Source organism: Papio anubis, unplaced genomic scaffold (genome assembly GCF_008728515.1).
Source record: "Papio anubis isolate 15944 unplaced genomic scaffold, Panubis1.0 scaffold347, whole genome shotgun sequence".
Classification (NCBI taxonomy): Eukaryota; Metazoa; Chordata; class Mammalia; order Primates; family Cercopithecidae; genus Papio; species Papio anubis.
This window is the reverse complement of record NW_022163607.1, coordinates 68,724-94,460: the sequence shown is the minus strand read 5'-3', so window position 1 is coordinate 94,460 and position 25,737 is coordinate 68,724. Positions and strand designations below refer to the sequence as shown.

Genomic DNA, 25,737 nt, shown 5'->3' with positions numbered 1-25,737 from the left:
GAGAGAAAGAAAGAGTAAGAAAGAAGGAAAGAGAGAGATAAAAGAAAAGAAAGAAGAAAGAAAGTCAGAAAGAAAGAAGAGACAAAGAAAGAAAAGAAAGTAGGAAGAGAGACAGAAAGGAAAGAATGAAGGAAAGAAAGAAACAAACAAAGAAAAAAGAAAGAAGAAAGGAGAGAAAGAAGGAAAAGAGGGAAAGAAAGAAAGAGAAAGAAGAAAAGATAAAAGAACAAAAGGGAGGAAAGACAAAAAGAGAAAGAAAGAAAGAAGGAAATAAAGAAAGCAAGAAGAGAGAAAGAATGAAAGGGAGAAAAGAAAGAAAGAAGGAAGGAAAGAAAGAAAGAAGAAAGAAAGAAAGAAAGAAAGAAAGAAAGAAAGAAAGAAAGAAAGAAAGAAAGAAAGAAAGAAAGAAAGAAAGAGAAAGAAAGAAAGAAGAGAGAGGGAGAGAAGGGAAGAAAGGAAGGTAGAAAAGAAGGAAAGACAGCTAAAACTCCTACAGCGCCCAGTATTCCCAGGTGGTCTCCCATCCAAGAACTACCAAGACCCGACCCTGCTTAGCTTCCAAAATCAGACGAGATCAGACGGGTTCAGGGTGGCATGGCCGTAGTCACCTGCAGAGCCGCCTGGCTGCCCCAAGAGCTCGGCTCAGCCATGCCCACCGGTTTCCAGGTGGCACCGCCAGTCCAGGGCCGCCGGGCTTAGAAAAGGACCTCTGAGACGCTCGCCCGTGGCCTTCCCCCAGCTCCCGAGCTCCGGAGCTTCCACCACGTCCGGCCCAGTCGGAAAAAGAAGTGCTCCGAGGCATTAGGGCCCAGGGCCCAGGATCCTAGGACCCCGTCCCGTCCTCCGCCCTGTGACGGATGTATTCTTTTGGATCCCTGGCCACTTAGGAGCTCCTGCGAGGCCCCCTCATATCCCACCCACCCAGAGCCGTCATGGCTGGTCAAGGAAGAACAGCCGGAACAGCTGCGCATGGCCTTTTTCTCACAGCGCCCCCACAAAGGTCACTTGTCCAGACCAAGACCCGGCCGGTGGGCAAGAGGGCGTGGGGGGTTGGGGGTTGAGGGATGGCCCTGTTTGCCCGGGGCTGGCACTAGTGCCTGCAGCCTGATCCCCGGCGAGAAGGGCTGAGAGAAACCCAGACACACCCCACCACCACCAGGAGCAAATCCACAGCCCCACACACAGACACACCCGGGCACTGGCACACAGGAACCCCCACACACGCGTGTACACAGACACAGACATACACACACACATACACACAAACACATGCACACACAAATAAAAGTCTTGAAGGAGAGCAAGGAAGAGATGGATGGAGAGATTGAAACTAATGGTGAGAGAGAGACATCCATCGAGAGAGACAGGGGAAAAGCAGAGGGAAAGAGACAGACTGAGATTCAGAGAAAGAGAGGGACAGAGAAAGAGAGACAGAGACAGAGGGAAGGTGACAGAAATAGCGGGAGGTGCAGGGGAAACTCAGAAGATAGAGGGGGAGGGAGGCAGAGAGCGAGAGAGATAGAGCCATGGAGAGGGAGCTCCCTGCTCCCGTAGGCAGGGCCCTTTTGTGCAGGCCAGGATAGGGTGGAGGGGGCATGGGCTGAGCCAGAACAGGGTGACCAGGCCATCCATGTAAGAGGAGCAATGGAGCACTGAGACTGGTTTTGTCTAGGGTTAATTGCTTGTTTGGAGGTGTGTTTTGTAGGCTCCTTAATTTGTTGGCACCTCCCTGTGCTCCTGGTACGGTGTGTTGGCCCCTAGATTCGCAGAGTGCGACCGACCATATGGCAGGAGCCATGGCACCGGGCGTACACACAGTGCCCGAGGCCTGGGTCTCAGGCATGTCCTCGGGACTGGAGTTTACACGAAGTTGGTGGCAATGGAATCCGGGTGCACACGGACTGTTTTCCTGGTGGCTGGCAAAGCAAGGTCTTCCCCCGGATAAAGTGGCCCCTGCGTTCTGGAGCGGAGTTCTTGGCTGGCGTGTGTGACACCCTCTGCCCCTGCCTGCCCCTTCCCCCGGTTTGGAAGGTTGTGGCGGTGTTTGATGAGTACATTGAATCGCCTGGGCGTTCCGGGAGCGGGAAGGAAGCGTGAAGGGGAGGGAACCTGCGCCTGCGTCTTTATGGTCGCACCCCCTGCCCTCCCGGGATGGACCCGGGCTCCTGGCTTGGCGGCGGCGAGGGGGAAGGGTTGGGAGGCTGCTGCTCGGTTGTGCTTTCGTGGCGGACCCCCAAAAGGACGTCCCCGGCTGCAACGGTGCTGTAGGCAGGCGATAAAGTGGGAGCAGTGTCCGGGGCGGTTGGGAAGCATGGCAACAGTAGGGGGAAGGGAGGGAGGGGGGAAACCGCAGAAGACTATAGCAGGCCCTGCGCGGTGAATCGCCTGTAACCACAGCACGTTCGATTTCCAAGGAGGGTGGATCATGAGGTCGGGAGATCCAGACCAGCCTGGCTAACACGGTGAAACACCGTCTCTACTAAAACTACAAAACATGAGCCCGGCTATAGTCCCCGAGGAGAATGGTGTGAATGCACGAGGCGGAGCTTGCAGTGAGCCGAGATCGTGCCACTGCACTCCATCCTGAGTGACAGAGAGAGACTCTGGAAGAGAAGGAAGGAAGGAAGGAAGGAAGGAAGGAAGTAAAAGGAAGGAAGGAAGGAAGGAAGGAAGGAAGGGAGGAGGGAGGGAGGAGGGAGGGAGGGAGGGAGGAGGGAGGGAGGGAGGAGTGGGAGGGGAGGGAGGAAGGAAGGAAACAAAGAAAGAAACAAAGAAACAAGGGAAAAGAAAGGAAAGAAATAGAAAAGAAGAAAGAAAGAAAGAAGGAAAGAGAAAAAGAAAGAAAAGAAAGAAAAGACAGAAGGAAGGAAGAGAGAGAAGAAAAAAAGGAAAGTAGAAAAGAAAGAAAGAGAAGAAAGAAAGCAAAAAAGCCTACAGCACCTGGTATTCCCAGGCGGTCTCCTATCCAAATCCTGCTAAGTAGCACCAACCCTGCTTAGCTTCCGAGATCAGATGAGATCTCACGCACCAGGGTTTGGCGTCCCGACGGGCATGCTTGGCTGCCACAAGAGACCAGCCCAGCCATGCCTGCCAGCTTCCAGCTGGCACCACCAGCCCGGGGCCTCTGAGCTTGCATCTGGACCCCGAGCCGCTCGCCTGTGGCCTTCCCCTGGCTCCCGGGCTCCTGAGCTCCACCAATGCAGTGGCCCGCTTGGGATCAGGGGATTGTGCCCGGGCCCACAGTCCCTCTGCCCTGCTCAATGCAGGTACTCTTTTGGATCCCTGGTGGCTCAGGAGCTCCTCTGAGGCCCCCACTTGCACCACCCAGCCAGACAGCTCAGGGTTGACCAAGTGGAGAATAGGGCTGCCCAATGCATGTGTGGACTTTGACACCACAACGCCAACACCCAGGCCTGTGCCTTTGGGGTCCAGCCCCCTACCTCCCAGGCTGGAGCTGGGCTGCTGCAGGGTGGCAGCTAGGAGGAAGGGGTGGAATGCTGCTGTCTGGTGGTGCCTTGGTGGCGCAACCCCAGAAGGAGTTCACCGGGTGCATCGGGAGTGTACGGGCATGATAAAGTGGGAGCAGATTCAGGGGAGTTTGGGAAGCATGGCGATAGTAGGGGAAAGGGAGGGAGGGGGAAGCCACAAAAGCCTATTGCAGGCCAGGCCTGGTGGAATTTAATGTAATCCCTGTTCTGGGGAGGCCAAGGCATGTGGAATACGAGGTGAGGAGATCCAGACCAGACTGGCTTACACAGTGAAACCTCGTCTGCACTAAAACTACAAAACATGAGCCAGGTGTGGTGGTGGGTGCCTGTAGTCCCAGCTGCTTGGGAGACTGAGGCAGGAGAATGGCATGAACCCAGGAGGCAGGGCTTGCAGTGAGCTGAGATCGTGCCACTGCACTCCAGCCTGGGTGTCAGAGCGGGACACTGTTTGGAAGAAAAAGAAGAAAGAAGGAAAGAGAGAGAGAGAGAAAAGAAAGAGAAAGAAAGAAAGAAAGAAAGAAAGAAAAGAAAGAAAGAAAGAAAAGAAAGAAAGCAGAAAGAGAGAGAGAGAGAGAAAGCAGCAAAGAAAGAAAGAAAGAAAGAAAGAAAGAAAGAAAGAGAAAGAAAGAAAGAAAAGAAAGAAGGAAGGAAGGAAAGAAAAAAGAATGAAAGAATAAAAGAAAGAAAAGAAAGAAGGAATGAAAGAAAGGAAAAAAGAAGAGAGAGAGAGACAGAGAAGGGAAGAAAGGAAGCTGAAAAGCAAAGAAAGACATGAAAGAAAGCAAAAGCCCACAGCTCGGCATTCTAATCCAAGTACTAACCAGGCCCGACCTTGCTTAAGCTTCGAAGATTAGACGAGATCGGGCGCATTCAGGGTGGTATGGCCGTAGATGCTGGTAGAGGTGCCTGGCTGCCCCAAGAGCCCAGCACAGCCATGCCCACTGGCTGACAGCATGCACCGCTGGCCCATGGCCACCGGGCTCGAATCGGGACCCCCGTGCTGCTTTCCCTGGCTCCCGAAATCCCGAGGTTCCACCACATCAGGCCTGCTCAGAACAGGGAGTGCTCCGAGGCGTCAGGGCCCAGGGCCCACAGTCCTAGGACCCCGTCCAGTCCTCCGCGCTATTGCGGACATATTCTTTTGGATCCATGGCTGCTCAGGAGCTCCTGCGGGGCCCCTGCTGCCCCAATCACCCACAGCTGTCAGAGCTGGCCAAGACTGAACAGCTGGACCAGCCACGCCTGGCATTTTTCTCACAACGCACCCAACACGGTGACTTGTCCCAACCAAGACCCGACCGGTGGGCAAAAGGGCATGGGAGGTTGGGGGTTGGGAGATGGTCCTGCTTTCCCCGGAACTGGCACTAGGGCCGGCAGCCTGATCCCCGGCAAGAGGGGCTGAGAGAAACCCAGACACACCGCACCACCACCAGGAGCAAATCCACGGCCCCACACACAGACACACCCAGGCGCTCACGTGCGGGAACCCAGACATGCACGCACCCACACACACAGAAACACACACACACACACACATGCAAGACCACACAAACGGCTTGAAGGAGAGCAAGGAACAGATGGATGGAGAGATTGAAACTGAGGGAGGGAGAAAGACAGCGATCAAGAGAGACAGGGGAGGGGGAGAGGGAAAGAGACAGACAGAGAGGCAGAGAAAGAGAGAGGGACAGAGGAAGGCAGAGAGACAGAGAGACAGATGGAAGGCGACAGAAGTAGCACGAGGTGCAAGCACAAACCCAGAAGAGAGAAGGGGATGGAGATAGAAAGTGAGAGCTATAGAACCTTGCAGAGGGAGCACCCTGCTCCAGTAGGCAAGTCCCTTTTGAGCAGGCAGGGATAGGGTGGAGGGGGCTTGGGCTGGGCCAGAACAGGGTGGCCAGGCCTTCCATGGGAGAGGAGCAATGGAGCACTGAGATGGGTTTTGTCTTGGATTAATTGTCTGCTTTGCAGGTGGATTTCGTAGGCTCCTTCCTTTTTTGGAACCTCTTTGTGCTCTTGGTGTGGTGCAGTGGTCCCCTTGATTTGCAGAGGGCACCCACCCGTTTGGCATGAGCCGTGGCACCAAGCGTGCCCACAGGGCCCAAGGCCTGGGTCTCTGGCGTGTCCTCGGGACTGGAGCTTAAACGGAGTTTTTGGCAATGGGAACCCGGGTGCACAGGCACTGTTTTCCTGGTGACAGGGGTAGCAATGTCCTTCCCACGGATAAAGCATCCCCTGCAATCTGGAGCAGAGGTCTTGGCTGGTGTGTGTGGCACCCACTGCCCCTGCCTGTCCCTTCCCCTGGTTTGGAAGGTTCCAGCATCGCCTGATGAGTGGATTGAAACGCCTGAGCATTCCGGAAGGGGGTAAGGTCCCAAAAGGCAGGAAACCCATGCCTGCACATTTGGGGTCCGGCCCCTGCCCTCCCGGGCTGGAGACGGGCTCCTGGTGGGGCGGCAGTGAGGCGCAAGCGGTGGGATGCTGCCGCCTGGTGATGCTTTGGTGGCGGACCACCAGGAGGAGGTCCCTGGCTGCGGCGGTGGTGTAGGCGGACAATAAAGTGGGAGTAGAGTCAGGGTAGGTTGGGAAGCATGGCAACAGTAAGGGGAAAGGAGGGAGGGGGAAGCCACAAAAGCCTACAGCAGGCCAGGCACGCTGGATCACGCCTGTCATGCCAGGACTTTGGGAGGCTGAGGCGGGTGGATCACAAGATCAGGAGATCCAGACCAGCATGGCTAGCACGGTGAAACCCCGTCTCTACTAAAACTACAAAACATGAGCTGGGCATGGTGGCAAGCACCTCTAGTCCCAGGTGCTCAGGAGACTGAGGCAGGAGAATGGCGTGAACCCAGGATTTGGAGTTTGCAGTGAGCCGAGGTCATGCCAGTGCACTCCAGCCTGGGTGACAGAGCTAGACACTGACTAGAAGAGAAAGAAAGAAAGAAAGAAAGAAAGAAAGAAAGAAAGAAGGAAGGAAGGAAGGAAGGAAGGAAGGAAGGAAGGAAGGAAGGAAGGAAGGAAGGAAGGAGAGGAAGAAGGAAAGAAAGAAAGAAAGAAAGAAAGAAAGAAAGAAAGAAAGAAAGAAAGAAAGAAAGAAGAAAAAAATAAAGAAAGAAAGGAGAGTGAGAACGGAACCCGTGCCTGCAACTTTGGGGTCTGGCCCGCTGCCCTCCTGGGCTGGAGCTGGGCTCCTGGTGGAGTGGCAGCGAGGCGGAAGAGGTGAGGCCTGCAGCCCAGTGGTGCTTTGGTGGCGAACCCCCAGGAGGAGGTCCCAGGCTGCAGCGAGTGTCTAGGCAGGGAATGAAGGGAGAGTAGAGTCAGGGGAAGTTGGGAAGCATGGCGACAGTAGGGGGAAGGGAGGGAGGTGGGAAGCCACAAAAGCCTACAGCAGGCCGGGCACGGTGGTTCATGCCTGTAATCCCAGCACTTCGGGAGGCCAAGGCGGGAGGATCACGAGTTCAGGAGATCTACACCAGCCTGGCTAATACGGTGAAACCCAGTCTCTACTAAAACAACAAAACATGAGCCATGCGTGGTGGTGGGTACCTGTATTCCCAGGTACTCAGGAGGCTGAGGCAGGAGAATGGCGTGAACCCGGGAGGCCGAAAGGAGCCAAGATCTTGCTAATTGCACTCCAGCTTGGTGATAGAGCTGTGACTCTATCTGAAGAAAAAGAAAGACAGAAAGAAAGAAAGAAAAGAAAGAAGGAAAGAAAGAAAGAAAGAAAGAAATAGAGAAATAGAGAAAGAAAGAAATAAAGAAAGAAAGAAAGAAAGAAAGAAAGAAAGAAAGAAAGAAAGAAAGAAAGAAAGAAAGAAAGGAAGGAAGGAAGGAAGGAAGGAAGGAAGGAAGGAAGGAAGGAAGGAAGGGAGGGGACAGAGAGAAGGGAAGAACGGAAGGTAGAAAAGAAAGAAAGACAAGAAAGAAAGAAAGCAAAAACGCCTGTAGCACCCGGTATTCCCAGGAGTCTCCCATTCAACTACTAACCAGACCCGACCCTGCTTAGCTTCCAGAGAACAGACAGGATCTGGTGCGTTCAGGGTGGTATGGTCGTAGACCCCAGCAAAGGCCCTTGGCTGCCCCAAGAGCCCGGGCCAGCCATGTCTGCCAGCTTCCAGCTGCCACCGACAGCCCAGGGACACTGGGCTCTGATCGGGACCCCCTGAAACTCTCGCTCGCAGCCTTCCCCTTGCTCCTGATCTCCTGAGCTTCCAACACGTCGAGACCACACAGAATAGGGACTGTTCCAAGGCATCAGGGCCCAGGGCCCACGCTTCTGGAACACTGTCTGGTCTTCCGCCCTGTCATGGATGTATTCTTTTGGATCTCTGGCCACACAGGAGCACCTCCGTGGCACCCTCTTGCCGCAGCCACCCAGAGCCATCAGGGTTGTCCAAGGGTGAACAGCACTCCCAGCCACAGGTGGACTTTTGTCACAACGCTCCCACCACAGTCACTTGTCCTGACCAAGACCCGGCTGGTGGGCAAGAGGGTGTGGGGGATTGGGAGTTGGAGTATGACCCTGCTTTGCCCCAGGCTGACACTGGAGCCGGCAGCCTGATCCCCGGCGAGAGGGGCTGAGAGACACCCAGACACACCCCACCACCACCAGAAGAAAATCCACAGCACCACACACAGACACACCCGGGCTCTCACACGGGGTAACACACACATGCGCGTGCCCACTCCCGTGCACAAATGTGCACGCACACACACACATATGCACGCACACACAAACGACTTGAAGGAAAGCAATTAAGAGATGGAAGGAGAGATTGAAAACGAGGGAGGGAGAGAGACAGCAATCCAGAGAGACAGGGGAGAGGGAGAGGGAGACAGACACAAAGGCAGAGAAAGAGAGAGGGACAGAGAGAGAGAGAGACAGATAGACAGAGGGAAGTCGACAGAAGTAGCGTGAGGTGCAGTGTCAAACCCAGAAGAGAAAGAGGGAGGGAGCTAGAGAGTGAGAGCAATAGAGCTTTGGAGAGGCAGCTCCCTGCTCCAGTAGTCAGAGCCCTTTTGAGCAGGCCAGGTTAGGGTGGAGGGGGCATGGGCTGGGCCAGAACAGGGTGACCAGGTCGTCCATGCAAGAGGAGCAATGGAGAGCTGAGACAGGTTTTGTCTTGGATTAATTGCTTGCTTTGGAGGTGGGTTTCTTAGGCCCCTCCCTTTTTTGGCACCTCCCTGTGCTTTTGGTGTGGTGCAGTGGGCCCTGACATTTGCTGAGGGTGCCCGCCCATTTGGAGACAGCCGTGACACTAGGTGTGACCACGGGGCCCAAGGCCTGTGTTTCTGACATGTCCTTGGGATTGGAGTTTACACGAAGTTGGTGGCGATGGAAATCCGGATGCATAGGGTCACTTTTCCTTGTAGGTGGCGAAGCAATGTCCTTCCCCTGGATAAAGCAGCCCCTGCCTTCTGTAGCGGAGGTCTTGGCTGGCATGTGTAGCACCCACTGCCTCAACCCGCCACTTCCCCTGGTTTGGAAGGTTGCAGCAGCGCTGGATGAGCAGTTTGAATCGCCTGGGCCTTCTGGGAGCAGGAAGGCACTGCGAAAGGCAGGGAACCCGCGCCTGAGCTTTGGGGTCAGGCCCTTGCACTCCCGGGCTGCAGTCGGGCTCCTGGCGGGGTGGTTGCAAGGCGGAAGCGGTGGGACGCTGCTGCCCAGTGGTGGTTTGGTGGCAGACCCCCAGAAGGAGGTCCCCGGCTGCGGCTGCAGCTGGGGTGTAGGCCGGCGATAAAGGGGGAGCAGAGTCAGGGGAGGTTGGGAAGCATGGCAACAGCAGGGGGAAGGGAGGGAGGGGGGAAGCCACAGAAGACTACAGCAGGACCTGCGGGGTGGGTCACGCCTGTAATCCCAGCACTTTGGGATGCTAACACAGGTGGATGACGAGGTCAGGAGATCCAGACCAGCCTGGCTAACACGGTCAAACCCCGTCTCTTCTAAAACTACAAAACATGAGCCAGGCGTGGTGCCGGGTATGGTGTCGGGCGCCTGTAGTCCCACCTGCTCCGGAGAATGAGGCAGGAGAACGGTGTGAAACCAGGTTGCAGAGCCGTACTGACGAGATCCACCACTGCACTCCAGCCTGCGTGACAGAGCAAGACTCCATCAAAGAAAGAAAAAGAAAGAAAGAAAGAAAGAAAGAAGAAAGAGAGAAGAAAGAAAGAAAGAAAGAAAGAAAGAAAGAAAGAAAGAAAGAAAGAAAGAAAGAAAGAAAGAAAGAAAAGAAAGAAAGAAAAGAAAGAAGGAAAGAAAGAAGAAAGAGAGAGAGAAAGAAGGAAAAAAAGAAAGAAAAGAAAAGAGGAAAGAAAGAAGGAAAGAAAGAAATAAAGAAAGAGGGAAAGAAAGAAAAGAAAGAAAGAAAGAGAGTGAGAGAGAGAGACAGAGAGAGAAGTGAAGAAAGGAAAGTACAAAAGAAAGAAAGCAAAAAAGCCTACAGCACCTGGTATTCCCAGGTGGTCTCCCATCCAAGTACTAACCAGGCCCGACCCTGCTTAGCTTCACAAGATCAGACTAGATCGGCCGCGTTTAGGGTGGTATGGCCATAGATGCTAGATCAGGACTCCTGAGACACTTGCCTGCGGCCTTCTCCCGGCTCCAGAGCTCCCGACCTTCCACCACGTTGGGCCCACTCGGAACAGGGAGTGCTCCGAGGCGTCAGGGCCCAGGGCCCACGATCCTGGGACCCCGTCTGATCCTCTGCCTTGTCACTTAGTTATTCTTTTGGATCTGTGGTCACTCAGGAGCTCCTGTGAGACCCCATCTTGCCCCACCCAGCCAAAGCCCTCAGGGCTGGCCAAGGGCGAACACTTGGACCAGCAGAGCATGGCCTCTTTCTCACAACCACCACCATGGTCGCTCTTCCCCAACAAGAACTGGCCTGGGGGCAAGAGGGCGTGGGTGGTTGGGGGTTGGGGAATGGCCCTGCTTGACTCCGGGCTGGCACTAGAGCCGGCAGCCTGATCCCTGGTGAGAGGGACTGAGAGAAACCCAGACACACCCCATCACCATCAGGAGCAAATCCACAGCCCCACACACAGACACGCATGGGCGCTCGCATGCAGTAACCCACATACGCGCATGTGCACACACACAGACACACACAAACACACACACACACGTGCACGCATACACAAACATCTTGAGGGAGAGCAGGGAAGCGATGGATGGAGAGATTGAAACCGAGGGAGGGAGAGAGACAACGATCGAGAGAGACAGGGGAGGGGGAGAGGGAAAGAGACAGACAGAGAGGCAGAGAAAGAGGGAGGGACAGGGAAAGAGAGACAGAGAGACAGGGGGAAGGCGACAGAAGTAGGACGAGGTGGAGGGGCAAACACAGAAGACAGAGGGGGAGGAAGGAAGAGAGCAAGAGCAATAGAGTCTTGGACAGGGAGCATCATTCTCCATTAGCCAGGGACGTTTTGAGCAGGCCGGGATAGGGTGGAGGAGACTTGGGCTGGGCCAGAACAGGGTTTCCAGGACGCCTATGCAAGAGGAGTAACGGAGCACTGAGACCGGTTTTGTCTTGGATTAATTGCTTCCTTTGGAGGTAGATTTCGTAGGCTACTGCCTTTATTGGCACCTCCCTGTGCTCTTGGTGCAGTGCGGTGGGCCCCTCGATTTGCAAAGTGCCCCCACCCGTTTGGCAGGAGCCGTGGCACCGGGTGTGACCAGGAGGCCTGAGGCCTGGGTCTCTGGCGTGTCCTCAGGACTTTAGTTTACCCGAAGTTGGCAGCAATGGGAATCCGGGTGCAGGGGGACTGTTTTCCTAGTGGCTGGGGAACCAATGTCCTTCCCCTGGATAAAGCAGTCCCTGCGTTGTGAAGCAGAGGTCTTGGCTGGTGTGTGTGGCACCTGCTGCCCCTGCCCGCCCCTTCCCCCAGTTTGGAAGGTTGAGGTTTCACCCGACGAGTGGATTGAATCACTTGGGCGTTCCGGGAGCGGGAAGGCACCACGAACGGCAGGCAACACGCGTCTGTGCCCTTGGGATCCGGCCCCCTGCCTTCCTGGGCTGCAGCCGGACTCCTGATGGGGTGGCAGCGAGGTGGAAGCAGTGGTATGCTGCTGACCGGTGGCACTTTGCTTGCAGAGCCCCAGGAGGAGGTCCCCAACTGCGGCTGTAGCATGTGCGTAGGTGGGTGATAAAAGGGGTGTAGAGTCAGGGGAGGTTGGGAAGCATGTTGACAGTAGGGGGAAAGGAGGGAGGGGTGAAGCCCCAAAAGCCTACAGCAGGCCAGGCGCAGTGGATCATTCTTGTAATCCCAGCACTTTGGGAGGCAGAGGCGGGTGGATCACGAGGTCAGGAGATGAGATCCAGACCAGCCTGACTAACACGGTGAAACCAAGTCTCTATGAAAACTACATAACATGACACCGGCATGGGGGTGGGTGCCTGTAGTCCCCGCTGCTTGGGAGGGTGAGGCAAGAGAATGGCGTGAATGTGCTACGAGGAGCTTCCAGTGAGCCGAGATCACGGTACTGCACTCCACCGTGGGTGATAGAGCGAGGAAGAAAAAGAAGACAGAAGAGAAGAAAGAAAGAAGGAAGGAAGGAAAGAAAAAAAGAAAGAAAAAAAGAAAGAAAAAGAAAGAAAGAAAGAAAGAAAGAGAGAGAGAAAGGAAGGAAGGAAGGAAGGAAAGAAAGAAAAGAAAGAAAGAAAAAAGAAAGTGAGAGAGAGAGAAAGAAAAAAGAGAGGGAAACAAAGAAAGAGAGAAAGAAAGGAAAGAGAAAAAAGAAAGAGAGAAAGAAAGAAGGAAAGAAGAAAGAAAGAGAAAGAAAGAAAGAAAGAAAAAAAAGAAAGAAAGAAAGAAAGAAAGAAAGAAAGAAAGAAAGAAATACATGAGAGAGAGAGAGAAAAGGGAAGAAAGGAAGGTAGAAAAGAAAGAAAGACAAGAAAGAAAGCAAAAAAGCCTACAGTACCTGGTATTTCCACACGGTCTCCCAACCAAGTACTAACCAGGCCCCACCCTGCTTAGCTTCCGAGATCAGATGAGATCAGACGCGTTCAGAGTGGGATGGCCGTAGACATGGGCAGAGGCCCCTGGGACCGGGAAGGCATGGTGAACGGCAGGGAACCCATGCCTGTGCCTTTAGGGTCTGGCCCCCTGCCCTCCCGGACTGGAGCCAGGCTCGTGGTGGGGCACCGACGAGGCGTAAACGGTGGGATTCTGCTGCCCTGTGTTGCTTTGGTGTCCTGGGGACACCCAGGAGGAGGTCCTCGGCTGCGGCAGGGGTGCAGGCAGGCAATAAAGAAGGAGCAGAGTCAGGTGAGGTTGGGAAACATGGCAACAGTAGGGGGAAGGGAGGGATGGGGGATGCCACAAAAGCCTACAGCAGGCCGGGCATGGTAGATCACTCCTGTAATCCCAGCACATTGGGAGGCTGAAGCATGTGGATCACGAAGTCAGGAGATCCAGATCAGCCTGGCTTACACAGTGAAACCCCGTCTCTACTAAAACTACAAAACATGAGCCGGGAGTCGTGGTGGGCACCTGTAGTCCCAGTTGCTCAGGAAGCAGAGGAAGGGTAATGGCGTGAACCCTCGAGGTGGAGCTTGCAGTGAGCCGAGATCGTGCCACTGCACTCTAGTCTGGTTGACAGAGCGAGACTCCATCTGGAAGAAAAAGAAGGAAGGAAGGAAGGAAGGAAGGAAGGAAGGAGGGAAGGAAGGAAGGAAGGAAGGAGGGAAGGGAGGGAGAGAGAGAGAAAGAAAGAAAGAAAGAAAGAAAGAAAGAAAGAAAGAAAGAAAGAAAGAAAGAAAGAAAGAAAGAAAGAAAGAAAGAAAGAAGAGAGAGAAGGGAAGAAAGGAAGGTAAAAAAGAAAGAAAGCAAAGAAGCCTACAGCATGCACTATTCCCACGTGGTCTCCTGTCCAAGTGCTAACAGGGCCGACGCTGTTTAGCTTCCAAGATCAGACGAGATAGGGCGTGTTCAGGGTGCCATGGCCCACAGAGGCGCCTGCTCCAAGAGCCCCAAGAGTCCTGCCAAGCCATGCCAGCCAACTTCCAGCCAGCACCGCCAGCCAGGGGCCATGGGGCTGTGATCCGGACCCCCGAGCGTCTCTCCCGCATCCTTACCCCAGCTCCTGAGCTCCCGAGTTTCCACCCCATCCCACCTGCTCGGAACAGGGAGTGCTCAGAGGAGTCAGGGCCCAGGGCCCACGATCCTGGTACCACGTTCAGTCCTCCACCCTGTCAGGGAGGTATTGTTTTGGTACTTGGCCGCTCAGGAGCTCCTGTGAGGCCCCCTCTTGCCCCACCCACCCAGAGCAGATAGAGCTGGCCAAGGGCGAACAGCTGGCCCAGCCATGCATAGCCTTTTTATCACAACTCCCCCACAACGGACGCTTGTTCCGATGAAGGCCCGGCCAGTGGGCAAGAAGGCATGGTGGGTTGGGGATGGGGGATGGCCCTGCTTTGTCCCAGGCTAGCACTAGAGCCGGCAGGATGATCAACGGCGAGAGGGGCTGAGAGAAACCCAGACACACCCCACCACCAACAGGAGCAAATCCACAGCCCCACACAGAGGCACACCCGGGTGCTCACGTGCCGGAACCCACACACACGCACGTGGACACACACAGACACACACAAACACACACACACATGCACGCACACACAAACATCTTCAGGGAGAGCAAGGAAGAAATGGATGGAGAGATTGAAACCGAGGGAGGGAGAAAGACAGAGATCAAGAGAGACGGGGAGGGGGAGAGGGAAAGAGACAGACAGAGAGATAGAGAAAGAGAAAGGGACAGGAAAAAAGAGATAGACAGAGAGACATAGCAAAGGTGACAGAAAGAGCAGGAGATGCAAGGGAAACCCAGAAGAGAGAGGGGGAGGGAGATAGAGAGTGAGAGAGATGGAGCCATGGAGAGGGAGCACAATGCTCTGTTAGCCAGGGCCCCTTTGAGCAGGCCGGGATAGGGTGGAGGGGCCTCGGGCTGGGCTAGAACAGGGTGGCCAGGCCGTCCATGCGAGAGGAGTTACAGAGCTCTGTGATGGGTTTTTTCTTGGATTAATTGCTTGCTTTGGAGGTGGGTTTCGTGGGCTCCTTCTTTTGTTGGCACCTCCATGTGCTCTTGGCACAGTGCAGAGGGCCCCTTGATTTGCAGAGTGCCCCTGCCCATTTGGCGGGAGCCGTGGCACCAGCCATGCCCACGGGGTCCAAGGCCTGGGTCTTTGGCAAGTCCTCGGGACTTTAGTTTACACGAGGTTGTTGGCAATGGGAATCCGGGTGCACAGGCACTGTTTTCCTGTTGGCTGGCATAGCAATGTCCTTCCCTCAGAAAAAGCAGGCCCTGCGGTCTGGAGCGGAGGTCTTGGCTGGTGTGTGTGGCACCTGCTACTACTGCCGGTCCCTTTAACCCGTTTGGAAGGTTGCAGCAGGGTCTGTTGAGTGGATTGAATCACCTGAGCATTCTGGGAGTGGGAAGGCATTGCAAACGGCAGGCAACCCGTGCCTGCACCTTTGGGATCCAGCCCGCTGCCCTCCCGGGCTGGAGCTGGGCACCTGGCAGAGTGACAGCGAGGCAGAAGTGGTGATGTCCTGCAGCCCCCTGGTGCTTTGGTGGCGGACACCCAGGAGGGGTTCTCAGGCTGTGGCGGGTGTGTAGGTGCGCGATAAATGGGGAGCAGAGACAGGGGAAGTTGGGAAGTATGGCAATAGTAGGGGGAAGGGAGAGAGGGGTGAAGCCACAAAAGCCTTCAGCAGGCCAGGCATGGTCGATCACGCCTGTAATCCTAGCACTTTGGGAGGCCAAGGTTGGTGGATCACGAGGTCAGGAGATCCTGACCAGCATGGCTAAAACGTTGACACCCCGTCTCTACTAAAACTACAGAACATGAGCTGGGTGTGGTGGTGAGCGCCTGTAATCCCAGCTGCTAGGGAGACTGAGGCAGGAGAAAGGCGTGAACCCGGGAATCAGAGCTTGGAGTGAGGTGAGATCATGCCACTGCACTCCAGCCTGCATGACAGAGCAAGACTCCATCTGGAAGACAAAGAATGAAAGAAAGAAAGAAAAGGAAAGAAAGAAAGAAAGAAAGAAAGAAGAAAGAGAGAAAAAGAAAGAAAGAAAGAAAGAAAGAAAGAAAGAAAGAAAGAAAGAAAGAAAGAAAGAAAGAAAGAGAAAGAGAGAGAGAGAGAGAGAGGGAGGGAGGGAGAGAGAGAAAGAAAGAAAGAAAGAGAGACAGACAGAAAGAAAGAAAGAAAGAAAGAGAAGGGAAGGAAGGAAGAAAAAGAAAGAAAGAAAGAAAGAGAGAGAGAGAAATAAAGAAAGTAAATAGAAAAAAGAAGGAGAGAAAGAAAGAAAAGAAAGAAAGAAGGGAAGAAAGAAAGAAGGAAAGAAAGAGAGGAAAGAAAGAGACAGAGAAAGACAGAAAAGAAGGAAAGAAAGAAAGAAAGAAAGAAAAATAGACAGAGAAAGAAAGAAAAGAAAGAAAGAAAATGAAAGAAAAGAAAAGAAAGAAGGAAATAAAGAAATAAAGAAACAAAGAAGAAAGAAAGAAAACAAATGAAAAGAAGGGAAGAAAAAACAGAGAAAGAAAGAAAGAAGGACAGAAACAAAGAAAGAGAGAGAAAGAAAAGAAAGGATGAAAGAAAGAGAAAGAAAAGAAAAAAAGAAGGAAAGAACAAAAGAGAAAGGAAGAAGGAAAGAAAGAAAGAAGGAACAAAAGAGAGAAAGAAAGAAAAGAAAGATAGAAAGAGAGAAGACAGAGAGAGAGAAGGATAGAAAGGCAGGTAGAAAAGAAAGAAAACAAGAAAGCCTACAGCACCCGGTATTCCCAGGCGGTCTCCCATTCAAGTACTAACCAGGCCCCACACTGCTTAGCGTCCGACATCAGACGAAATCGGGTGGGTTCAGGGTGGTATGCCCGTAGATGCCGGCAGAGGTGCCTGGCTGCCCCAAGAGCCCAGGCCAGCCATGCCCACTGGCTTCCAGCTGGCACTGTCAGCCCAGGGACGCCAGGCTCATATCCGAACCCCCGAGACGCTCGCCGTCCACCTTTCTCCGTCTCCCGAGCTCCCAAGATTCCACCACGTCGGGCCCGCTGGGAACAGGGAGTGCTCCAAGGCATCAGGGCCAAGGGCCCATGATCCTGGGACATCATCCGGACCTCCGACCTGTTGCGGAGGTACTCTGGATCCCTGGCAGCTCAGGAGCGCCTGTGAGGCACCCTCTTGCCACACCCAGCCAGAGCCATCACGACTGGCCAAGGGCGAACAGGCAACTGAGCGCACGTGGACTTTTTCTTACAATGCCAACACCATGGTCATTTATCCCGACCAAGACCTGGCCAGTGGTCAAGAGGGTGTGGGGGCTTGGGGGTTGGGTGGTGGCCCTGCTTTTCCCCAGGCTGGCACTAGAGCCAGCAGCCAGAGGTGGAAGCGATGGGATGTTGCTGCCCAGAGGTGCTTCTGTGGCAAACACCCAAGAAGAGTTCCCTGGCTGCGGTGGAATGGTAGGAGTTTGATAAAGTGGGAGCAGAGTCAGGGGAGGTTGGGAAGCATGGCGACAGTAGGAGGAAGGGATGGAGGGGGGAAGCCACAAAAGCCGACAGCAGCCCAAGCACAGTGGATCATGCCTGTAATCTCAGCACTTTGGGAATCCGAGGCAAGTGGATCACGAGGTCAGGAGATCCAGACCAGCCTGGCTAACACGGTGAAACGCTGTCTCTACTAAAACTACAAAACATGAGCCAGGCGTGGTGGTGGGCACCTGTAGTCCCTGCTTCTCGGGAGGCTGAGATAGGAGAATGGTGTGAACCTGGGTGGCGGAGCTTGCAGTGAGCCAAGATTGTGCCACTGCACTCCAGCGTGGGTGACATAGTGAGATGCCATCTGGAATAGAAAGAAATGAAAGAAAGAAAGAAAGAAAGAAAGAAAGAAAGGAAAGAGAGAGAGAAAAAACGAAAGAAAGAAAGAGACAGACAGAAAAGAAAGAAGAAAGAATGAATGAATCAAATAGAGAAAGAAAAGAAAGAAGGAAAGAAAGAAGGAAAGCAAGAAAGAAAGAGAGAGAGAGAGAAAGAAAGAAGAAATTAAGAAAGAAAGAAAGAAGGAAAGAAAGGAGAGAGAAAGAAAGAAAAAACAACAAAAGAAGGAAAGAAAGAAAGAAAGAAAGAGAGAGAAAGAAAGAAAAAGAAAGGAGAGAAAGAAGAAAGAAAGAGAGGAAGAAAGAAAAGGATGAAAGAAGGAAGAAATAAAGAGACAGAAATAATGAAAGAAAAGAAGGAAAGAATGAAAGAAAGAAGAAAGAAAGAAAGAGAAAGAAAGAAAGCAGGAAAAGAGAGAGAGAAAGAAAAGAAAGAAGGAAAGAAAGAAGAAAGAAAGAGAAATAAAAGAAAAAAAACAAAGAAAGAAGGAAAGAAAGAAGAAAGAGGGAAAGAAAGAAAGAAAGGAGAGAGAGAAAGAAAGAAAGAAGAGAGAGAAAGACAGAAAGAAAGGAATGTAGAAAAGAAAGAAAGACAAGAAAGAATGCAAAAAAGTCTACAGCACCCGGTATTCCCAGGCAGTCTCCCATCCAAATACTAACAAGGCCTGACCCTGCTTCGCGTCCGAGATCAGATGACATCTCGCGCGTTCAGGGTGGTATGGCCGTAGACACCGGCAGAGGTGCCTGGCTGCCACAAGAGCCTGGCCCAGCCATGCCTGCCAGCTTCCAGCTGGCACCACCAGCCCGGGTTCTCCGGGCTCCAGTCAGGACCCCCGAGCCCCTCGCCTGCAGCCTTCCCCTGGCTCCCGAGATCCCGAGCTTCCACCACATCCGAGCCACTCAGAACAGGGAGTGCTCCGATGTGTCAGGGCCCAGGGTCCATGATCCTGGGACCCCTTTCAGTCCTCCACCATGTCGCAGAGCTATTCTTTTGGATCCTGGCAGCTCAGGAGCTCCTGTGAGGTCCCCTCTTGCCGCACCCACCCAGAGCCGTCAGGACTGGCCAAGTTAGAACAGACGGCCCAGCCGCTTGTGACCTTTTTCTCACAACGCCCCAACCACTGTCGCTTCTTCCGACCAAGACCCGGCCAGTGGGCAAGAGGGCGTGGGGGTTGGGGGTTGGGGGATGCTCTATTTTTCCCCGGGCTGGCACTAGATCCGGCAGCCTGATCCCCGGAGAGAGGGACTGAGAGAAACCCAGACACACCCCACCAACACCAGAAGCAAATCCACAACCCCACACACAGACACACACAGGCACTTGCACATGGGAACCCACACACTCACGAGCGCAGGCACACAGAAACACACACACACACACACACATGCACGCACGCACAAATGGCTTGAAGGAGAGCAACAAAGAGGTGGATGGAGAGATTGAAACTGAGGGAGGGAGACAGTGATTGAGAGAGACAGGGGATGGGGAGAGGGAAAGGGACATACAGAGAGGCAGAGAGACAGGGACAGAGAAAGAGAGAGACACAGAGAGACGGGGGAAGGCGACAAAAATATCGTGAGGTGCTGGGGCAAACCCAGAAGAGAGAGGGGGTGGGAGCTAGAGAGTGAGAGTGATAGAGCCTTAGAGAGGGAGCACTCTGCTCCTTTAGGAAGGGCCCTTTTGATCAGGCCAGGATAGCATGGAGGGGGCTCAGACTGGGCCAGAACAGGGTGACCCAGCCGTTCATGCAAGAGGAGCACTGTGACGGGTTTTCTCTTGGATTAATTGATTGATTTGGAGGCGGGTTTCATAGGCTCCTTCCTTTGTTGGCACCTCCATGTGCTCTTGGTGTGGTTCAGTGGGCCTCTTGATTTGCTGAGGGTGCCAGTCCGTTTGGTGGGAGCCATGGCAATGGGCGTGCCCACGGGGCCCGAGGCCTGGGTCTGTGGAGTGTCCTTGGGACTGGAGTTTACACGAAGATGGTGGCAATGGGAATCCAGGTGCACAGGGACTGTTTTCCTGGTGGCTGGTGAAACAATGTCCTTAACCTGGATAAAGCAGCCCCTTTGTTCTGGAGCGGAGGTCTTGGCTGGCATGTGTGGCACCCATTGCCCCTACCCGCCCCTTCCCCCAGTTTGGAAGGTTGTGGCGGTGCCTGATGAGTGGATTGAATCACCCGGTCATTCCTGGAGCAGGAAGGCACCACGAATGGCAGGGAACCCACACCTGGGCCTTTGGGGTCCAGCCCTCTGGCTCCTGGCAGAGTGGCGGCGAGGCAGAAGTGGTGAGATTCTGCTGCCCAGTGGTGCTTTCATGGTGGACCCCCAGGAGTAGGTCCACGGTTGCAGCGGTGGGGTAGACAGGTAATAAAGGGAGAGCAGAGTCAGGGGAGGTTGGGAAGCATGGCGACTGTAGGGGGAAGGGAGGGATGGGGGCAGCCACAAAAGACTACAGCAGGATGGGCAAGGTGGATCACTCCTATAATCTGAGAACTTTGGGAGGCCAAGGCATGTGGATCATGAAGTCAGGAGATCCAGACCAGCCTGGCTAACTCAGTGAAACCCCGTCTCTACTAAAACTATAAAACATGAGGGGGAGTCATGGCGGGCGCCTGTAGTCCCAGCTACACAGGAGGCTGAGGAAGGGGAATGGTGTGAACCCGAGAGGCGGAGCTTGCAGTGAGCCGAGGTCACGCCACTGCAATCCAGCCTGGGTGACAGAGCGAGATTCCATCTGGAAGTAAAAGAAGGAAGGAAGGAAGGAAGGAAGGAAGGAAGGAAGGAAGGAAGGAAGGAAGGAAGGGAAGGAAGGAAGAAGGAAGGAAGGAAGGAGGAGGAGGGAGGAGGGAGGGAGGGAGGGAGGGAGGGAGGGAGGGAGGGAAGGAAGGAAGGAAGGAAGGAAGGAAAGAGAGAGAGAGAGAAAGAAAGAAAGAAAGAAAGAAAGAAAGAAAGAAAGAAAGAAAGAAAGAAAAAGAAAGAAAGGAAGGAAGGAAGGAAGAAGGAAGAAGGAAGGAAGGAAGGAAAGAAAGAAAGAAAGAAAGAAAGAAAGAAAAGAAAGAAAGAAAGAAAGAAAGAAAGAAAGAAAGAAAGAAAGAAAGGAGAAAGAAGAGAGAGAAAGGAAGAAAGGAAGGTGGAAAAGAAAAAAAACAAAAAAGCCTACAGCACCTGGTATTCCCAGATGGTCTCCCATTAAAGTACTAACCAGGCCTGACCCTGCGCAGCTTCTGAGATCAGGCGAGATCGGGCACGTTCAGGGTGGTATAGTGTAGGACACTGGTGAGGGGCGCTGGCTGGACCCAAGAGCTCAGCCCAACCATGCCCGCCAGCTTCCAGCCAGCACCGTTGACCCCGGGCCACCGAGCTGGGATCGGGACCGCCGAGCTGCTCGCCCACAGCCTTCCCTCCGGCTCCTGTACTCCCAAGCTTGACCACGTTGCACCCGCTTTGAACAGGGAGTGCTCCAAGGTGTCAGATCCCAGGGCCTACGATCCTGGGACCCCGTCTATTCCTCCACCCTGTCATGGAGGTATTCTTTTGGTACCTGGCTGCTCAGGAGTGCTGTGACGGGTTTTGTCTTGGATTAATTGCTTGCTTTGGAGGTGAGTTTCGTAGGCTCATTCCTTTGTTGTCACCTCCCTGTGCTCTTAGTGCAGTGCAGTGGGCCCCTTGATTTGCAGAGTGCGCCGGCCCATTTGGTGGGAGCCGTGGCACCGGGCGTGCCCATGGGGCCTGTGGCCTGGGTCTCTGGCATGTCCTCAGGACTGGAGTTTACAAGAAGTTGGTGGCAATGTGAATCCGGGTGCAAAGGGACTGTGTTAATGGTGGCTGGCGAAGCAATGTCCTTCCCCCGGATAAAGCAGCCCCTGCCTTCCAGAGCGGAGGTCTTGGCTGGCGTCTGTGGCACCCGCTGCCCCTGCCCACCCCTTTCCCCGGTTTGGAAGGTTGTGGCAGTGCCCAATGTGTGGATGGAATCACATGGGCGTTCCGGGAGTGGGAAGGCACTGCGAACGGCAGGGAACAAGTGCCTGCACATTTGGATCCTGTTCCCTGCTCTCCCGGTCTGGAGTCAGGCTCCTGGCAGGGCGGCAGAGAGGCAGAAGCAGTGGGATGCTGCTCCCCGTGGTGCTTTGGTGGCGGACATCCAGGAAGAGGTCCCTGGCTGTGGCAAGGTTGCAGATGGGCGATATAGGGGGAGCAGAGTCAGGGGAGGTTGAGAAGCTCGGCGACAGTAGGGGCAATTGAGGGAGGGATCAAGCCACAAAAGCCTACAACAGGCTGATCGTAGTGGATCACGCCTGTAATCCCAGCACCATGTGAGGCCGAGGCGGGTGGATCACGATCTCAGGAGATCCAGACCAACGTGGCTAACACAGTGAAATCCTGTCTCTACTGAAAGTACAGAACATGAGCCGGGTGTGGTGGCAGGTGCCTGTAGTCCCAGCTGCCCGCGAGGCTGAGGCAGGAGAATGGTGTGAACCCAGGAGGCAGAACTTGCAGTGAGCCAAGATCGCGCCACTGCACGACAGCCTGGGTGACAGACTGAGACTGCATTTGGAAGAAAAAGAAAGAAAGAAAGAAAGAAAGAAAGAAAGAAAGAAAGAAAGAAAGAGAGAAAGAGAGAAAGAGAGAAAGAGAGAAAGAGAGAAGGAAAGAAAGAGAAAGTAAGAAAAAAGAAAGGGAGAATGAAAGAAAGAGAGAAAGAAAGACAGAAAGAAAGGAAAGAAGAGTGAAAGAAAGAAATGAAAGAAAAGAAAGAGAGAAAGAAAGGGAAGAAAGAAAGTAGGAAAGAAGAAAGAAAGAATGAATGAATGAAAGAAAGAAAAAGAAAGAGAGAGAAAAAAAAGAAAAGAAAGAAAGACAGAGGAAAGAAACAAAGAGAGAGAGAAAGAAAGAAAGAAAAAAGAAAAAGAAAGAAAGAGAGAAGAAAGAAAAAAGAAAAGAAAAGAAAGTAAGAAGGAGAGAGAGAAAGAAAGAAAAGAATGAAAGAAGGGAAGAAAGAAGAAAGAAAGAAAGAATGAAAGAGAGAAAGAAAAGATAGAAAGAAGAGAGGGAGAAAGAAAGAAAAGAAAGAATGAAGGAAAGAAAGAAGAAACAAAGAAAGAGAGAAGGAAAGAAAGAAGTAAATAAAGAAAGAAAGGAAGAGAGAGAAAGAAAGAAAAGAAAGAAGGAAAGAAAGAAAGAGAAAAAGAAAGAAAAAAACGAAAAGAAAGAAGAGAGAGAGAAGGAAAGAAGGAAGGGAGAAAAGAAAGAAAGACAAGAAAGAATGCAAAAAAGCCTATAACACCCAGTACTCCCAGGTGGTCTCCCATCCAAGTACTGACCAGGCCTGACCATGCTTAGCTTCTGAGATCAAATGAGGTCAGGCACCTTCAGGGTGGTATGGCTGTAGACACCAGCAGAGGCGCATGGCTGCCCCAAGAGCCTGGCCCAGCCATGCCCACCAGATTCCAACCGGCACTGCCAGTCCAGGGACGCCGGGCTCGTATCGGGAGCCCCAAGCCGCTCACCCATGCTCTTCCCCTGGCTCCGGAGCTCTCGACCTTCCACCACGTCGGGACCGCTCAGAACAGGGAGGGCTCCAAGGCATCAGGGCCCAGGGCCCACGATCCTGGGACCCTGTCCGGTCCTCTGCCCTGTCGTGGAGGTATTCTTTTGGATCCCTGGCCACTCAGGAGCTCCTGTGAGGCCCCGTGTTGCCCCACCCACTCAGAGCCGTCACTGCTGGCCAAGGGAGAATATCTGGCCCAGTCACGCATGGCCTTTTTCTCACAACGCCCCCACCATGGTCACTTGTCCCGACCATAACCCACCCACTGGTCAAGAGGGTGTGGGAGTGGGGGTTAGGGGATGGCCCTGCTTTGCCCCGGACCAGCATTAGAGCCAGCAGCCTGATCTCCAGTGAGAGGGTCTGAGAGAAACCCAGACAGATCCCACCACCACCAGGAGCAAATCCACAGCCCAACACACAGACATACCTGGGCACTCGTGCGGGGGAACACGCACGTGCGCGTGCACACACACAAATGCACACATACAGACACACACACTCACACACACATGCACGCACACACAATTGGCTTGAAGGAGATCAAGGAAGAGATGGATGGAGAGACTGAAACCAAGGGAGAGAGAGATACAGTGATCGAGAAAGACAGGGGATGTGGAGAGGGAAAGAGACAGACTGAGAGGCAGAGAGAGAGGAACAGAGAAAGAGAGAGAGACAGAGAGACAGAGGGAAGGCAACAGAAGTAGGGCGAGGTGCAGGGGCAAATCCAGAAGAGAGAGGTGAAGGGAGCTAGAGAACGAGAGCGATAAAGCCGTGTAGAGGAAGCGCCCTGCTCTGGTAGGCTGGGCCCTTTTGAGCAGGCTGGGATAGGGTACAGGGGGATTGGGCTGGGCCAGAACAGGGTGGCCAGTCCATCGATGTGAGAGGAGTAATGGAGCACTGAGAACGATTTTGTCTTGGATTTATTGCTTGCTTTGGAGGTGGATTTCATAGGCTCCTTCTTTTGTTTGCACCTCCCTGTGCTCTTGGAGCGGTGCGGAGGGCCCCTTGATTTGCAGAGTGCCCCCACCCATTTGGCAGGAGCCGTGGATATGGGTCTGCCCACGGGGTCTGAGGCCTGGGTCTCTGGCATGTCCTCGGAATTTTAGTTTACATGAGGTTGGTGTCAATGGGAATCCGGGCGCACAGGGATGGTTTTTCTGGTGGCTGGCATAGCAATGTCCTTCCCCCAGATAAAAGAGGCTCTGTATTCTGGAACGGAGGTCTTGGCTGGCGTGTGTGGCACCAGCTCTCCCTGCCCACCCCTTCCCCCGGTTTGGAAGATTGCAGCAGTGCCAGATGAGTGGATTGAATTGCCTGGACCTTAAGGGAGCAGGAAGTCACCGCAAACTGCAGGGAACCTGCGACTGCACCTTTGTTGTCCGGCCCCCTGCCCTCCCCGGCTGGAGAAGGTACCCTGGCGGGGTGGCAGCGAGGTGGAAGCAGTGGGATGCTGCTGACCAGTGGTGCTTTTGTGGCGGACCCCCAGCAGGAGATCCCAGCCTGCAGTGGGGGTGTAGGTGGGCGATAAAGGGAGAGCAGAGTCAGGGGAGGTTGGGAAGCATGGTGACAGTAGGGGGAAGGGGGATGCCACAAAAGCCTACAGTAGGCCGGGTGTGGTGGATCAAGTCTGTAATGCCAGTACTTTGGGATGTCGAGGCGGGTGGATCACGACTTCAGGAGACCTAGGCCAGCCTGGCTAATACGGTGAAACCCCATCTCTACTAAAACTGCAAAACATGAGCTGGGCGTGGTGAAGGGTGCCTGTAGTCCCAGGTGCTTGGGAGGCTGAGGCAGGACAATGGCATGAACCCGGGAGGCTGCAAGGTCGTGTCACTGCACTCCAGCCTGGGTGACAGAGTGAGACTCCATCTGGAAGAAAAAGAAAGAAAGAAAGACAGAAAGAGAGAGAGTGGAAGGAAGGAAGGAAGGAAGGAAGGAAGGAAGGGAGGAAGGGAGGGAGGGAGGGAGGGAGGGAGGGAGGGAGGGAGGGAGGGAAAGAAAGAAAGAAAGAAAGAAAGAAAGAAAGAAAGAAAGAAAGAAAGAAAGAAAGAAAGAAAGAAAGAAAGAAAGAAAGGAGGAAAGAAGAGAGAGAAAGAAAGAATGAAAGAAAGGAAGGAAAGAAGAAAGAGAGAAAGAGAAAGAAAGAAAGGAAAGAAAGAAGGAAAGAAAGAAAGAGAGAAAGAAAACAAAGAAAGAAGGAAGAAAGAAAGAAAGAGGGAAAGAAAGAAAAGAAAGAAAGAAGGGAGAGAGAGAGAAGGAAAGAAAGGAAGATAGAAAAGAGACCGGCCCAGCCATGCGCGCCGGCTTTCAGCCAGCACCGCCAGCCTGGGGCTCAGATCAGGACCCCCGAGCCCCTCGCCTGCGCCATTCCCCCAGTGCCCGAGTTTCCGACGTTCCACCACGTCGGGGCTGCTAGGAACAGGGAGTGCTCTGAGGCGTCAAGGCCCAGCGTCCAGGATCCTGCTCCTTAAGGCAGGGCCCTTTTGAGCAGGCCGGGATAGGGTGGAGAGAGCTTGGGCTGGGCCAGAACAGGGTGGCCAGGCCGTTCATGCGAGAGGAGCAACAAAGCTCTGTAACGGGTTTTCTCTTGGATTAATTGCTTGCTTTGGAGGTGGTTTTCATAGGCTGCTTCCTTTGTTGGCACCTCCATGTGCTCTTGGTGCGATTCGGTGGGCCCCTTGATTGGCAGATTGCGCCCTCCCATTTGGTGGGAGCTATGAGAAACAGGCATGCACACGGGGCCCGAGGCCTGGGTCCGTGGAGTGTCCTTGGGACTGGAGTTTACATGAAGATGGCGGCAATGGGAATCCAGGTGCACAGGCACTGTT

At 53.5% G+C, this 25,737-nt stretch overlaps 8 pseudogenes; all 8 read right to left on the bottom strand.

The window, feature by feature from the left end:
* Window positions 1–487: 487 nt before the first annotated feature.
* Window positions 488–606, bottom strand: LOC116273073 (annotated as a pseudogene).
* Window positions 607–7,424: 6,818 nt separating this feature from the next.
* Window positions 7,425–7,543, bottom strand: LOC116273074 (annotated as a pseudogene).
* A 2,376-nt stretch (window positions 7,544–9,919) lies between these two features.
* Window positions 9,920–10,039, bottom strand: LOC116273066 (annotated as a pseudogene).
* Window positions 10,040–12,396: 2,357 nt separating this feature from the next.
* Window positions 12,397–12,515, bottom strand: LOC116273076 (annotated as a pseudogene).
* A 3,734-nt stretch (window positions 12,516–16,249) lies between these two features.
* On the bottom strand, window positions 16,250–16,368 carry LOC116273080 (annotated as a pseudogene).
* A 1,604-nt stretch (window positions 16,369–17,972) lies between these two features.
* LOC116273071 lies at window positions 17,973–18,091 on the bottom strand (annotated as a pseudogene).
* Window positions 18,092–20,514: 2,423 nt separating this feature from the next.
* Window positions 20,515–20,632, bottom strand: LOC116273075 (annotated as a pseudogene).
* A 2,001-nt stretch (window positions 20,633–22,633) lies between these two features.
* Window positions 22,634–22,752, bottom strand: LOC116273069 (annotated as a pseudogene).
* Window positions 22,753–25,737: the final 2,985 nt, after the last annotated feature.